Source organism: Scylla paramamosain, chromosome 1 (assembly GCF_035594125.1).
Source record: "Scylla paramamosain isolate STU-SP2022 chromosome 1, ASM3559412v1, whole genome shotgun sequence".
NCBI classification, from domain to species: Eukaryota; Metazoa; Arthropoda; class Malacostraca; order Decapoda; family Portunidae; genus Scylla; species Scylla paramamosain.
The window spans coordinates 24,573,521-24,589,648 of NC_087151.1; the positions used below are offsets into that span (position 1 = coordinate 24,573,521).

At 39.8% G+C, this 16,128-nt stretch overlaps 1 protein-coding gene across 8 annotated transcripts in view; it reads right to left on the reverse strand.

The window, feature by feature from the left end:
• LOC135101967 (fat-like cadherin-related tumor suppressor homolog) overlaps window positions 1-16,128 on the reverse strand; it is a 369,471-nt gene that overhangs the window by 229,362 nt on the left and 123,981 nt on the right. For all 8 annotated transcript variants that reach the window (XM_064006485.1, XM_064006511.1, XM_064006496.1 and 5 more), the window contains exon 3: window positions 13,613-13,690. The gene's annotated coding sequence lies outside the window, so the exon portion shown is untranslated. The remainder of the gene's footprint in view (window positions 1-13,612; window positions 13,691-16,128) is intronic.

Below are 16,128 nucleotides of genomic sequence, written 5' to 3' on the forward strand. Positions count from 1 at the left end.
GAGGCCAGGCACTGCAAATTCTTGACTCACCCTACTTACAAAGCTTGCAACCATTTACGTAGCTTCAATTACTGGCTGCAACACTTTAAACACTTTAGCCAGTCTATTAACTTTCCCTTTCATCTTGTACTTCCGATACTTCTTACATTTGTTGCAGTCACCGAAGCACCAGATCTCACTGACAGCCACGACTGCAAGACGTATCGTTTTGCTAACACTTTCTTTAACGTCGCATACATACTGAAAATCCTATTTACGGAAACCTTCCAGTTATTACATTTACCTTGCTCCTTATGAACTGATTCCCGTCTAGTTTATTCTGCAGTATGATGTATGCATGTAACTATCTAAACATTCATAGACAGACAGGTAGATAGATAGATAGATAGATAGATACATAGATATTTCTTCCCAAAACGTACACAAGCATCACAGGTAAAGAAAATTCCCACCAACACTGTTCTCCAATACCATACATAAAAAAATGCATGACTATCTTTCATGATTCTCTCTCTCTCTCTCTCTCTCTCTCTCTCTCTCTCTCTCTCTCTCTCTCTCTCTCTCTCTCTCTCTCTCTCTCTCTCTCTCTCTCTCTCTCTCTCTCTCTCTCTCTCTGTGTGTGTGTGTGTGTGTGTGTGTGTGTGTGTGTGTGTGTGTGTGTGTGTGTGTGTGTGTGTGTGTGTGTGTGTGTGTGTGTGTGTGTGTGTGTGTGTGTGATGCCTGCAAAAGTTATCTTGACAAAAGCCGGGAACTTAGCGGCGCCATGACCTGCCTGGCGATGGTCAAGTCAAGGTTTTGGGGGCGAAAGACCACAAATTTTGAAGTTCCATCTTTTCCTTTGTGTTTTTCATTGCCGATTTCCTCCTCTTCCACTGTGTGTGTGTGTGTGTGTGTGTGTGTGTGTGTGTGTGTGTGTGTGTGTGTGTGTGTGTGTGTGTGTGTGTGTGTGTTATCTTCTGATGTTTTGGCCACAGCTTTCCTTTTTACTTACAAACACTTCCGTGAGCGTTCGGTAAATTACATAATCTGGTGATCCATTTTTACATCAAAGACTGTATGAGAAGTGATGCATATCAATAAGTACAGCCTTCTTTATGGTATGTTTTTGAAGGTACACTAGTTTCTATTCCTATCTTTACCGCGTTGACTCCAGCATACATCGTTTATTTGTCAACCAGCGACAGTCAGCACATTACTAGTTTACTATTACTGATCTGTACAGAGTCATCCGAGTAATAGTCATTCACGGGGCACCAGGATAGGCACTTCTGTATCACCGCATAAAATGTAAGGTTCCTGCAGCACAGTTACGCCACAGGACAATTACATACCCAAAGCTGAATTACCAAAGCAAATCTTTATACGTGATCGCGTTAACTAACACTTCACCAGATCGTAGAAACTTCACTATGGATGTCCTCGCCGGCATAATGTGGTAGAAACTGCGGAAGTTGATAGAAAATTATAAGGGGTAATTAATTACAAGGTGTGCACGCATACACACAATAAACAAATGATCTGTTGTTGAGAAGAGAAGCTGAATATTTGAGGAGACATGACATACCAGTATGCAATGAAACAAAAGGCGCTCATCTCAGCAAAGAACAAAAAATGTGGATATAGATAGAGGGAGAACTATACGACCCTATAGAAGATGTGAGCAGTACAGTTTAATAAATGCAAGTAACTCACTAAAAAAACTGACAAATAATATAACTCAACAGAACACACACACACACACACACACACACACACACACACACACACACACACACACACACACACACACGCGCGCGCGCGCAACCCCTTTCATCCCGGGTGTCCAGGCATCACCTGGCGTCCCTTCGCTCATCTGTGACAGCAATGATTCCGTTTTCAGTTTCGTCGCTGTCAGGTTGTCACGCGGATGTCAGACAAGCTTAACGATCCGTCCAGAAGCTGCATCACACGCTCACCCAGTCGTTGAGGGATTTTTTTTTCCACACCTTTCTCATTTATAGATTCAAGCGATCTAATTAGTGACTCGTCACTTTAGTCACCCATCATTTACGTCAGTCATCTATTCAGAGAAGATTCGCTTACTAGGTTTCTAACTTTTCATTGATTCATTTGGCAGACTATCTAATTTCCTAATTAACCGATTCATTATCTCTCGCTATTCTCTGAATCAGTTCTTCACTCCATCGCCACTAGCGGAGATCAACTTTCATATATCATTCTTCTCTCCACATATAGAGCTTTGTGGTTTGGTTCTGGTTTCTTTCCCCCCGTCTATAGTTTCCGTAAGATAATTGTGAGGCTTCCCTTCCTCCCTGGATCCTGTGCTAAGATCACCTAATGAAATGCTGTCAATAGTCGTCTCTCCCGGTTCTCCATTTCTCTATCCCGCAATCCTAATCACGCCCCTCAGTGGCAACTCTCACGCCGCCGCCTCAGAGTGGTCGTGCATTAACCTTTGATCATCGGCCTCATCCCGCAGGGAATCCTCAGAATGCCTGGTCTGCCTCAAGAGAGACCTTAACTTCCTCCTCCATTTCGACTGAGAAATCATGCATCCTGGTAATGGCTCGCCTCTTTAAACTTCGACACTCTCAAACACACACTGGCAAAGTTCACAGGTGTGTACTTTCACAATATATAAATCAGTGAAAATGGACAAATTAATAAGTCAGGTAATTAGTTAATTATATATTACATATTCTCTCTGCGCAGGTTCTGCTACACAAAACTGCAGAAATTCTAGAATATTAAGATATCGTCCAGGTGCACACAGCCACTTTCATGATCAACTCAATATATAAGTGATTTCCATAGCAAAGACCGTGCCTTCATACCTGCTCGATTTCCTTACCTCGTTTTTTGTTTAGTATTTTCATCAAAAACATTCACCTAGGCCACATCACTGCCTGGTCCTGAGCACTCACCACATACGAGAGTGTACTGATCACACATCATGAACACAAGATTCTTCAGTCCCTTATCGCTACAAACTCCCGTCAGAAGGATCATTCTAACAAAATCAACTACTGGTCCAGTGCGTCAAGGAGGAATAGTAATCTTATGAATAAAAGCAATGCTATACGTTGGAAATACTTTCCTATAAATTTACGATCTATGATTTTTCGAAATAAAGGTGGGTAAGGCTTAAAAAAAAAAAAAAAAAAAAAGGAGCAGCAAAACCTGGTAGAAAACACTCACTCAGTTTGCAGAAGAGTAAACCGAGAGCGAATGGCATTTATTGATAGGAAATAGAAGATATACGTGAAATTAATCAAATTGCAACACCACTGTAAAAAAAAAATAATGAAGGAAAAATAATAACTGCAGGAAAAAAGTTGCATAAGGAAGGCGAGAACGAACGAGAGTGAAGCGGTACAGGTGAGTCAGCCCAGGCAAGGCTCTGCCTTTGTTAGCACAAGGCTGGACGACGAGAATGACGAACACTTCCAACAGTTATCATAAGAACATCATAACCATCTCCACACACACAAAAAAAAAATAAATAAATAAATAAATAAGATAAAATAAAATAAAATAAATGAATAAATAAATAAAAATAAAAGAATAAAATAAATAAAATAAAATAAAACAATAAAAAGACTAAATAAAAAAAAATAAAATAAATAAATAAATAAATAAAATAAATAAACCAAAAAATAAAGTAAAAGAACAGTTATCACTCGCTCATCAAAGGTATCACACAATAAAGGCAAAGAACGCTAATATCGGTGTGTGTGTGTGTGTGTGTGTGTGTGTGTGTGTGTGTGTGTGTGTGTGTGTGTGTGTGTGTGTGTGTGTGTGTGTGTGTGTGTGTGTGTGTGTCAGTAAAAGAGAATAAATACCACTTCAGCGTTATATCCAGTACATGTCAGAAAGATATGTATTCGAGGAAAAGATTTAATTTTTTTTGAACTGATAAATTCAACATTAATGCATTTCCAGGAAGCTTAAAGGAAGACAATACAAAATTAATGGGAATCTTTTAAAGTTATTTCATGAGTGCCTGTTTCTTCCTTATTGATCACCACTGTGGAATCAATGTGTGAGAGAGAGAGAGAGAGAGAGAGAGAGAGAGAGAGAGAGAGAGAGAGAGAGAGAGAGAGAGAGAGAGAGAGAGAGAGAGAGAGAGAGAGAGAGAGAGAGAGAGAGAGAGAGAGAGAGAGCCCGTATTTTCAACATCTCAACATATAAGGAGACAATGAAATTAATCCTACATAATACATTTTCTGTTAATGATATTATTTTCTTATTTATTACTGGTTATCATCTCGTATTATTGCCTCCCTCTATCATGACAACATAGACTCCAGGAATCCAATGAGGACGATGTGTCAGTATGGACGGGCCAATAAAGGCAAGGCTGAGGATTTTCTCTTACAGCCCTGCAGCATTCCTCCTTTTCCTCTCGCCACCACTACGCCTCCCATTTCGCTAAGACTCCACTGAAAACTAACACTCCAAAGACAATTTACTTTTAATTGGCCTTGCCGCAGTCTACCACAATTTGCTGAGCCCAATTTGGGGAATTTCGTGTCGACAGCCTCAGACAAACTGATATGCACAGTGAAGGAGAGGAAAGTTACGTGATTATCTTGTCAAAAATTACCTTAATTTAAACCTCTTACGTAACCCGGCAAAGAGGACTATTCGAATGCTACACATGATGTACACAAACGTAGTCAGTCAAGAGAGTTAAAGCACCAGTAAACCTCCTTAACCAAACAAGACATCGCCATTTGAACGCTATTTATGTTTACTTCTAAGGAGCCGCAATTAAACAGGGATCCATACATATTTTTTTGTTTGAATGATTTACTTCTTAGCCAGACACCTTTCTTTGTAAAGAAAAAAAAAAAAAACGCAGGATGGAACGTTCTTTAAATAGTGGACAACATGTATGTGGGAACTAATGTGTGTGTGTGTGTGTGTGTGTGTGTGTGTGTGTGTGTGTGTGTGTGTGTGTTTCGATAGCAAACGGATGACAGCCCCGAGTGGAGGGTTATGTCGTGGTTATCGTGAAACTGTCATCTAACAAGCCGCACCAAAGCTCGACTTGTTTAGCTTGTCATCGAGTTGTTCAAGGGCTCTCGTCGGACGTGTGTTGAGGGAGGCACAGAGGAGACGGTGGAGGATATTTCACTGTGAACATTGGCCTGTGACAGTGTTAAATCCCGTCACAGCCAAAGTGATGCCGTAATCGATAAGTTACAGAACGGTGGACTTGTCAGCGGCAAGAACTTGAGAGGGAGAAAAAAAATTGTGGAAGCTTAGTTGCTGTTCACATGCAATTGCCTTAGTTTCGGAATCCGGGAAGGTATGCGACAGAAGGAAATTGAAATAGAATGTGGTAAAGGGTGAAGTGGTATGGTGCATGCAGTATACAGAAGGCTTAAGCGGTGTTGAAATAGACTGCGACAGTGAAACCTCCGTAAATGTTGTAAAGTTCAGTATCTGGGCATAGATATTGGTGCAGTAGATTCCCTGGAAGCAGAAGTGAGTTGAAGTAAGACAAGGAAGAAAGGATATGGAAATTTCAAGTTTTCTGGATAAAATGGCGAAGGAAATAAGCAATAACTATATCTTAGGAGACAGAAAAAAAGCAGGGATGCGTGACAGAACAAGCACGCCACTTTTGAATGGATATAGATATATGAATAACAATTACCTTAGGTCACAAATCACTAAATTTTGACTTAAGATTACTAAGAAGGGAAACTAAATACTGAGAGAGCAGCCCTGGGATCTATGTTAAGTTCTATTGTATCGACACTGACATAAAAGGAATGATGGAATCTTTTGCATATGTCAAAACTTTACACAAAAACTCACTCTCCACTATACGCAACTGTGTGTGTATGTAGTGCGATTGTGAAAATGTATATATTATGTACGAGCTCGTATTTTTGTGTCGGTATGTGTGTACGAGTCCCTTAATACTCAGAAAAGCAGAGGCAACTCCTCTCCTTTCCTTTCTCTTCCTTCTCCACCACTCACTCCGTCCAAGAACATGTATTTTCCTCTACGCCACTTACACATATTAGCCTCTTTGCACTACCTGCAGCAAGAGTTATAGTGTGTGGTGGCAGAAAAAAATAATGAAAGGAGGACGAATTGAGAGGTGTGGTCCGCGAAGGTTCTTGGTGGTCATTCCTGGAGCTGTAGAGGCAAGCTGTCCCCTCCTCACTCAACACTCATGCCTTATTTCAGAGGTGGTAGCAGGGTTCAGACGGCGGACTACTTTAAACTAGTGGGCAAGACTGGTGGTTTTAGGAGGTGGGGAGGGCAGTGGTGCATTGCTGAGTAAAGGCTGACCATAACTCATGTTGAAAGTTGTTGTATTTACTAGTTTGAGTATCTTAGCCATGAATGTGTAAGGTTCATCTGCATCTTAGTAAAATGTGCTAATCCATTTAAAGCAGTCAGTGCTGACCTTCTTGTGCCTGATCCACGTCCGTAGCAAAGCTGAATCTCGCTCCAATCTGTAAACCGCTGACCAGCAAGATATGTGAGGTTGCTACAGTGAAAGGATACTATTTTTATCATTTCAATTTTTATTTGGGACTGGCATCTTAGTGGGCTTTCTTCTTTTTTTTTTCTTGGCCAGTGCCCCTGTTATATATAAAAAAAAGTGCTTGAATTACAAACATTATAATAATTTGCTATGCTCAATTTTGGGAATTGTTAAAGTTTTGAAAGACAGCAACATGAAGCAGGTATCGGTACGGCCAAAAATAGAATGCATGAAAAACAGTGACGTAGTACACTGCCATAACTGTGTACACGAAAGCTCTTCCTGGGATGGTAAACCAACGAGAAGTTGGATATTTCCATAATTTACCGGACTGTCACTTTCCCCACCCTATCTAAAGCGTGCTGGAAAAATATACAATTGATTTTTCTTATCAAGTCAGGCATCTCATCCTTATTTCCTGACAACAGAATGGAATGTGTAAGGCTCAGAGTGGAAGAGGAAGCAGTTAACTCGCACAGAATGGAGGGACAAAATGAAGGTAACGGTCTTCCATTGCATTAAAAAGAATCCAGAACGATTTAATTCCCATCAGCAGCAATCAGCAGCAGAGCAGGAAGGCAATGTATTGGGCTGCTGCCACGCCAGAGATGCGAGGATCGATAATGTGATTAACTGCCAGAGCGAAATTCTAAATTCAGTGAAGTTGGAGCATAATTATTGAAAGTAGACACAATTTATGCAGTGGTCATCCCGTCGCTGCACTAGACGACGCCCGCATAGAGTGAGAGAAATATTACACCGCTGATACTGCTGCTGCTGCTGCTGCTATTCTTGATGTTTTGCCTTCATCCTCCAGTTATTTTAACTTTCTTTTTGCTCATCAATATAGGGATAATAGTGATATGCTGCTGCTTCTACTAATAATACTACTGAGCAATTTAGCACCACCTAATTTATTCTTTTAAGAAAGTTACTCCGGTTTCCAAGTCCTCGCTAATATCACATTCTCGTAATTATTCGTAAGCACTTCATTTCCAGTAAATCCATCCCAGACATTTATTTTCAGTGTTAAACTACACGGAACAGTTTGCTTGGCTGTTCCATCAAACATTACTATTTTTGTCCCGCAGACTCATCCCTCCCTCTTCAAACTCCCCAAAACTCCTCGAAACTCTAGAACCTGTGCTTTCTACATCCCTGTCTCTGCAGATGGAGGAGTAAGAGACATGAAAAATGAGGGCAAAGCTGGTATTTGTTTTCGACTCCTCTACCATCAAACTCCCCCTCCTCTTTCAGTGGAGAGATGTCCACGAGTCAGAGGCAAAATGCATCCGTGAGGGTTTAGAGGCGTGTGACATGGTGGTATTATTGCAGTCCCAATTTCACCCGTACAAAACAGCTGGAGAGATCCCAGTAACGTCTCTTTTTCAAGAAAAACAATTGTGGCCAGAACTCCCATTTACAACACGACATAAACCAAGACAATAATGCTCCCTCCATGAACCACCCTTTCCAGCTATGTTAAGCAGGGATTTGTCAAGTGCGTGAGCAAAGTAAGAATGCAACACTCAACTGAAGATTTACTGTAAAAAAAAAATAAATAAATGTTAATTACTCTCTTGATAAAGTTTTATAGCTTGATGCTCATGGTAGGCACGATGCACATTTTACTGCAATTATTGTTGCACAGTTTATTTGATGCAGGACTAACTATTATACGAAACAGAGAACTTAATCGAAAAAAAAGTGAAGGTGATCGTCTTGTACAGGCGTTTCACGTAATGATAAGACCAAAAATGAATATGAGAAATTCAATATTACTATATAAACAATTCGAGAAGTGACTGAAAAAAAAAAAAGATTCACAAACTGATGTGGCCCTGATTACTTTCACCTTGCCTGTAGTGTAAAAATATCTCCATTTCGCTACAATTATAGTTGTCATACGTGTCTCTAAGACATCTCCCATTCATAAGGCAGCCCTGTTCGTCCTCAATTTGGCATCCAGTTTTCCCAGTACCTCTTCCTAAAGGTTTTCCTGGTATGCTGTACAAAATTTATTCCTCTATAATTTGCACAGTCCCTTTCGTTCCCTTTATCCTTCTATTATAGCACAACACACGTTTCCCGCCGCCCTTTTGCGCTTCACCCTCTTCTCAGCACACATTACACAACCTGGACAGACATTTCATCATGCAATGCTCCTTTATTCATTCGTGCTCGATGAATTGTCACCCCACCATTTCCTTAACAACTTTCAGCCCTTCGTTTTCATCCGTGTCCTAATGCTTTTCCCGCTTCGCACTACTAAAACGTCCTTTGCCAAAGGAACACATTACCATTTGTTATTATAACTTTTATTTTACTCTTTTACTGCTAGACAGATATTTTAATAATCAACAATTTTTCAGAAACATAATTGTGCATTACAGTCTCTTCATTATTCTTATGGACAAGAGAAGACAGAATTAACATTGCATTGTTACTATTTTCTGTGTATCCCTGCAAACCAATCTTCATAGTGCTATGGACGTTAACAAAGGACCATGACGGCAAAGGGGTTAACAACCTTCTTAGAGGAATCATCTATACATTTTTTTTCTTTTTTTAGTGTCCTTTCCCTTCAGCTCCTCTCTCTTTCCACTAAGAACATGAGTGGCATCGAGACTGGCGTGTGGTGAGGGCATGGGCGTTAATGGGGGTGGGATAATGGACAGTTACCGGGCGATGGTTTGTGGTGCGTGGTGATAGCGGGTGATGCGTGTGGTGAAAATGTTTGTGGTTGTGATAAGGAATAATAGGTGTCGATGCGGGTAATGTGTTTGTGATGGGACTGATCGGGGGGTGATGGGCTGACCTGAATCCATTTAGGCCTATGGGGAATCCGAGAATTTGCTGAATACTTCAGTGGTGATTATCCCTATCCTCCTGAATTGATGGTGTCTATTGGAAAACAACATGAGGAACAAACGGGTAAGTGCAGTGGATTTCAAAACACGTACTAGCACTATAGATGATAAAAATTACCTATATGTATATTTTTTAGCACTTGTGGATCTATCACTTCACAAAATTGATGATGGAAATGGTAGGAGTGAAGGGTGATGTGTGTGTGTGTGTGTGTGTGTGTGTGTGTGTGTGTGTGTGTGTGTGTGTGTGTGTGTGTGTGTGTGTGTGTGTGTGTGTGTGTGTGTGTGTGTGTGTGTGTGTGTGTCAATGGGGGGAATGATTCTTATAGTGATGGGTAATGTGGATATTGACGAGGAATAAAATGGGTAATGGATGGCGGGGTTATCACTGGCGACGGTAATGGTTGGTGATGGGAAATGATGGGTGTGTCTGCACTGTGAAGAGGATGTACTGTGATGGGGTAATTGTGAGTGATAGTGAAAGGGAGAGCAGTCGTAGTGTCGCGAGTGATGGCTGGTAGCAGGAGTAAGAGCTGGTGGTGATGGTGACGATAAAAAAGAAAAAAAAAAAAAAACGTAACGAGTGAATTTTGCCATTAAATTTTCAATGATTTTGACGTAATGGCTTATTAATCACCTGTAATCTCAATTTTGCTAATGTAATACCTGCAGTGATCATAAAATCCAGTACTTGAGAATAAGATCCACCCCGCTGAGCCCAATGGGGACAAGATGCCATAAATCACCAAGTGCACGTAATCATCCAAACCAGCCCCTTAAAAACTGAAACGAAGGCAAGGAACAGGAACACTTCACAAAGATATTACCCTCCACACATAATATACGATAATTTCCTTGAAATTTACGACTATAACCTGCCAATTAGCAAGTATTTTATGCAACTGACATCTTAGCATCAATCGCGCGAGACTACGATGAGAATAAGTGTGGTGATGGGATGGTGATGGGGGGATGTTTTGGTAATGTTATGATGAGGGGGAATGATGAATAGTGATGTATTAGAGTGAGTATTAGAGTGACGAGTGGTGAGGTGTAGCGAGCAGTGTTGTTGCATGATTGAGAGATGATTATTGAGTGTTGTCGAGTCGGTGGTGATGGGGATGACCGGGAGTGATGGCTGATGGTGATGATGAACAGGATGGTGGTGGAAAGGCGATACGCTGTTACAGGAAAGCAATGAGTGTTATTTGGAGTGATGGTGGGTGATGAATATAATCAAGGCCGTGGGAACCTGACAATGTGGTGAATACAATGGTGTTTGTCTCACTCAGTTCGACACACACACACACACACACACACACACACACACACACACACACATACACACACATATCTAGCTAATTAAAAAAAACAAAAAACATGCGTGGCTATATGGTAAAGTGCAATAATGGTAATGGTGATGATGTGTCAGTGTTATGATAGTGGTGGCGCCATTATTGTGACTGTGATGCTGGTGGTGGTGAGGTGATGTTAGATGATGTGTTGCAGTGACGGCGTTGTGGTGCTGGATGTGTTGCAGTGGCGGTGTTTTGGACGTGTTGCCGTGACTTTGTGGTGTGTTTTGGTGCGGTGGTGGTGGTGGTGGTGGTGGTGGTGGTGGTGGTGGTGGTGGTGGTGGTGGTAGTGGTGGTGGCGGCGGCGGCGGTGTGAAAGTGTGTTCGTGATGTTCGTGTTGTTGTTATGATGTTGGTGCTTATTATTGTGTTACAGTGATAGCAGTGGTGGTGGTGGTGGTGGTGGTGGTGGTGGTGGTGGTGGTGGTGGTGGTGGTGGTGGTGGTGGTGGTAGTGGTAGTGGTGGAGGTGGTGATGGTGGTGGTTTTATGACAGATATGTAAGGCTTGTAAGCGCAGAGGCGTTAGTGGTGTGCTGCGGATATCTTGCATAGGGCAGTAATGGTGTGTATTTCTGGTGTTGCCCTTTTGTGTGTGGTTGCAGTTTCACAGTGTAGGCATTGAGGTGTTGTTACCGCGATGATAATCTCTGCGTCTTGATGCAAGAAAGATGAAGAAAAAAATGTATCTGTTACTATTCCCACGAGTGAAAAAAAAATATACAAGTAAATAAAAGAAGTAGTAGTAGTAGTAGTAGTAGTAGTAGTAGTCCTATGTCAATGGTACAAACAAAAAACAAGGTTTGTACGTGTCAATCACTCAGTTTCGGATTAAAGTATAAAATTCTGGAAAATATAAAATTCTAAACACACACACACACACACACACACACACACACATAATGAATTTCAGGATGAAGGCACGTAAGACAAATTCAAGTCCAATATTTATACAGTCGTTCGCATAAATAAACATGAAATTTATAGAAGCACACGTTTTCCTCAGTTCAGTGCCATCTGATGCAAGTAACATGTCTTTAATGGTAGAATCTGAGCCTTCTTGAGTCTTATGTATATTTTCATCTGTCTTATTTCGCTAAACTAACTGCAGTTACTGATACACAACAAATTAATAAACATTTTACGAAGTACACATTTACTTGCATCGGAATAATGAAAGATTTTTTTTTTCTAAATATCTCTTATTGTGGCATTTTAATACTGTCGGAGACACGACATAGGCCAGCACGGAATAAAAGACACAACAAAATGAATATAAGCCTTCGTGCACCGGCTTGCACACACTGAAACACACACACACGCACACACACACACACACTAACATATGCTACCATCATTACTACTACTACTACTACTACTACTACTACTACTACTACTATTCTTATCATTAAGAAAATTCCTTAGAAATGGTGTGTGCTGACTAAAACATACATTGAGGTAATGCCGGCACGAGCTAGTGAATGTCATCAGGACGGAGGGAGGGCTGGGAAGAGCAAATCCACGACGTTTTTTTGTCTTTTTCCAACAGAACCAAAAGGAAGGAGGGGCCTTTGTACTCACTCGCTTTGTTATGTTCGTACTTTCTTGCTCTCTCTCTTTTTTTTTTTTCAGTCTTTTATCCCTTTGCATACCGCAATGTGTGGGGGAAGAGGCAGAATGTTATGAGATATTGAACAATAATAATAATAATAATAATAATAATAATAATAATAATAATAATATCATTATTATTATTACTATTATTATTATTATTATTATTATTATTATTATTATTATTATTATTATTATTATTATTATTATTATTATCATTATTATTATTATTATTATGAGATGTAGTAGTAATAGTAGTAATAGTATTAGAAGTAGCAGCAGTATTAGTATTAATATTAGTAGTAGTAGTGTGATCCAACAAGAACAGCATCAAAAGTAACAACAACTATTACTACTACTTACACTACGCTGCCTCCTAATAATGGTAATAAATAAGATCAATAATAGTAATTCTTAACAAAAATAACGAATGCAACTGCTTAATATTCGATTAAATGAAACTGAGAACTACATACAGACCTCATAGAAAAAAAAAAAAACTACGTATAATAAAAAATAAAAAATAAAAACATAATAAAAAGGTACTGCAACGATCTGGAAACAATGAGCAAGTTTTATAAAGAACCCGTTGATTTATACTATTTACTCAGTACCAGCAATAATCATAAAACGCAATATGAGAGGGAAGGATCCACGCAGCCCAGCCCGGCGAGGACAGACTGCCGTAAGTCACCTAGTGCATAATAATCACCTAGAACCAATCTTAAAGAATACGAATATACAGTCAAGGAAGTGGAAAAGTTCGCAAAGATATTTCTCCAGACTTCAAAATTATGATCACTTCTTAAGAATTTATGACCATTCACATCAATTATCAAGAACTTTTTTCTTTCACACAACAGACATCTTATTGCCAATCCCAACTTCCAATCCTCATTTCCCTCCTCTTAACTCCTTCGCCACAAATTCTTCCTTCCTCTTTCCTATTTTCGCTTACTTCTGACTCCTTCATTTCATTCCTACACCATAACTTTTATCTTCTATCTTCTTCGTCTTAGCCCTTCCCAGCTTTTAATTATCTATCTGCCAAACAAACTCCTATCCTATGGGCAAAACAATCGCGTCGTGGTCATTAATAACACAGCCCATCACAATAACATAGCAATGAATAAAAACTGACTGGGAATTTATGATACAGATGATTGCGACAAGGATAATGGCAGCGACACTAGTGGAGAAATTAATGTGAATGTCGAGGAGAATACGACAATGGACTTCGTGTTGGGTTGCAGGACACACTACTCACCGGGTGCTGCGGGGAGGTGGTGGTGGTGGTGGTGGTGGTGAGGGAGAGGGAAGGGAAGAAGCCCTGGTGGTCACGTACCTGTGGAGAGGAGGAGGGAGATTAACTTCTTGCACGGTCGTTATTCTTCGTGCAAAAGGATAAGAGATGATTAAATAATTGCCACTGGCTCTCGTTTTCCTTGTTCTCTTTCTTCTTTCCTTCTCCCTTTCTTTCTTTCCTTTCTCTCTCTCTCTTGTATCTCCTCAAAAAAGTTCACAAACTTAAGTTTTGACAGCTTGTGGGGGTGTTTCGTACTATCAGATATTTTTGAAAGTGCAACTTTTAATGAGGAAAGAAAAGTCTTCCAAATAGAAGCTGCAATTATTATAATTATATAATGAAAGCAAAAGATATCAGTTTAATCCATCGAAATGAATAAAAGAGCATCAACCAAGTAAAAAACAAAAGTGCGTGTTTCCAATAAATTCAAGAGAACAGTCTTTATAATAGGTGTGATGGGGAACTCACAGAGTGAGGGGGCGAGTTGCAAAGACTGCAGGATTGGTGATATAGGCTCTAATTTGTTCAAAATACGTAATAGGTGTTTCCCTCCATCAAATAAAGAACTGCCATCTGCATAAAACCACTCGCATCCTGGAAATATACACCACGTCTGATCCCACCATTATGTCAGCAACTATGAGGAGGGAAGTGAAATGAATGCTGCAGATGGCCCAAAACTTTCAATTCTTCATTGAGAGGAGATAATATTTTGCCGTCAGGCTTTTGAATACCGATGAGGCGAGAAGTATTGAAGAGATGGGTGGAAGGAGAACGCTTGCTGTCAATGAATATATGAATGATAATTTAGTAATAATTTTTTCCCTCAATTACGAAAGTCAGACATCGTGGCCAGGAAGTCGGTGATTTCTAGTGCACAGGCAAATGATACTGCTGTAGAACATCACATCGCAAAATGTTCAAGCTCACTGCATTCCGAAATCAGTGAGTGAGCACCATCACAGAATTACAGTTCTAAACAATTAATAAATCCTTACACTCCATAAACATCTTCACTTTAAAACGTCTGGCAGATTGCATACCTGAAAGCACGAATACCGTAAAAACCAAGTCATTGTTAAAATAGATAAGCCTGATGAAAAAGAAAAACTCACCCGATGCCAACGTGGTAACGGCATATTCTACCACAAGTGAAAATCGAACGATAACTTCATTGGATTCTTGAGTAGAGTAGGTGACTAGTTGGTAATACAATATGTAGCAGTGTGTCGTACATGAAAACAATATTCTATTCAAATCAAGCAAAACATTTAAATATAATCCAGATGGAGGCAATACAGCACAATATATAATGTTTACTGCTATCATAAACCGTAAAAAATACAAGACAAATTAACACTACAAATATCAGTAAAAAAAAAAAAAAAAAGGCATGTAAAAAAAGCGAAAAAAAAATGCATGTGTTACTAAAGGAACAGAAAAAAGACAAAGTAAAAGGTTGAATGATTGGACTCGAATAGACAGGGAAGAGGAGTAAAGAGCGAGCAGGCGGGAGGTGAGGGGGTGGGATTGAAAGTTTGCAAGCAAAAATTGGTAAGGTTTGGCACACTGCCATGACTCACGGAAGTTAATGGAGGACCGCGTGCCTTTGTCCACCACTGAGTTTGTCCTGGATCATATATATATATATATATATATATATATATATATATATATATATATATATATATATATATATATATATATATATATATATATATATATATATATATATATATATACCCACGCACACACACACACACACAGATAGATAGATAGATAGGCAGATACGTAAGTACACACACACACACACACACGTGGACGCCTTCCCCCTAAACACACGGATTTTAACGCCACATTACTTCCAAAACCTTAATTTGTATTTCACTATTTTACAGTTTCTTTTAAAGAATGCTAAATGTGGCCACGTTATGAAATAAACAATTAACTTCTGGTGCATTTTCAAAATTATATTACACACACACACACACACACACACACACACACACACACACACACACACACATACATACATACATACATACATACATACATACATACATACATACATACACACACACACACACACACACACACACACACACACACACACACACACACACACAATTTCTTCAAAGCTCTTGGAGAAGGACAAAATTAATCACCGAGACTCTCCAATAAAACCTATTTCTAGCGAGCCGAAGAATGGGAGTTGTCAGGCGCAGCTCGCGGTCCATTAGCAGTTCCATCACGAGGCGGGACGATGTGATCAGTTTCAGTTACGTCCACGACCGAAATGCAAAAAATAAAGAAAACACGTAAATCGGGGGAAAATTAATGAATGTCACGAAAGTCGGGTATTCTATCAGTGTCTGTTGCTTTCACTTCAACCGATGGATACAGTGAAGAGAATATCAATAAATGACGACAAGAAAATGCATACATATATAGGTATAGGTTTAGGAATACATCTGCAA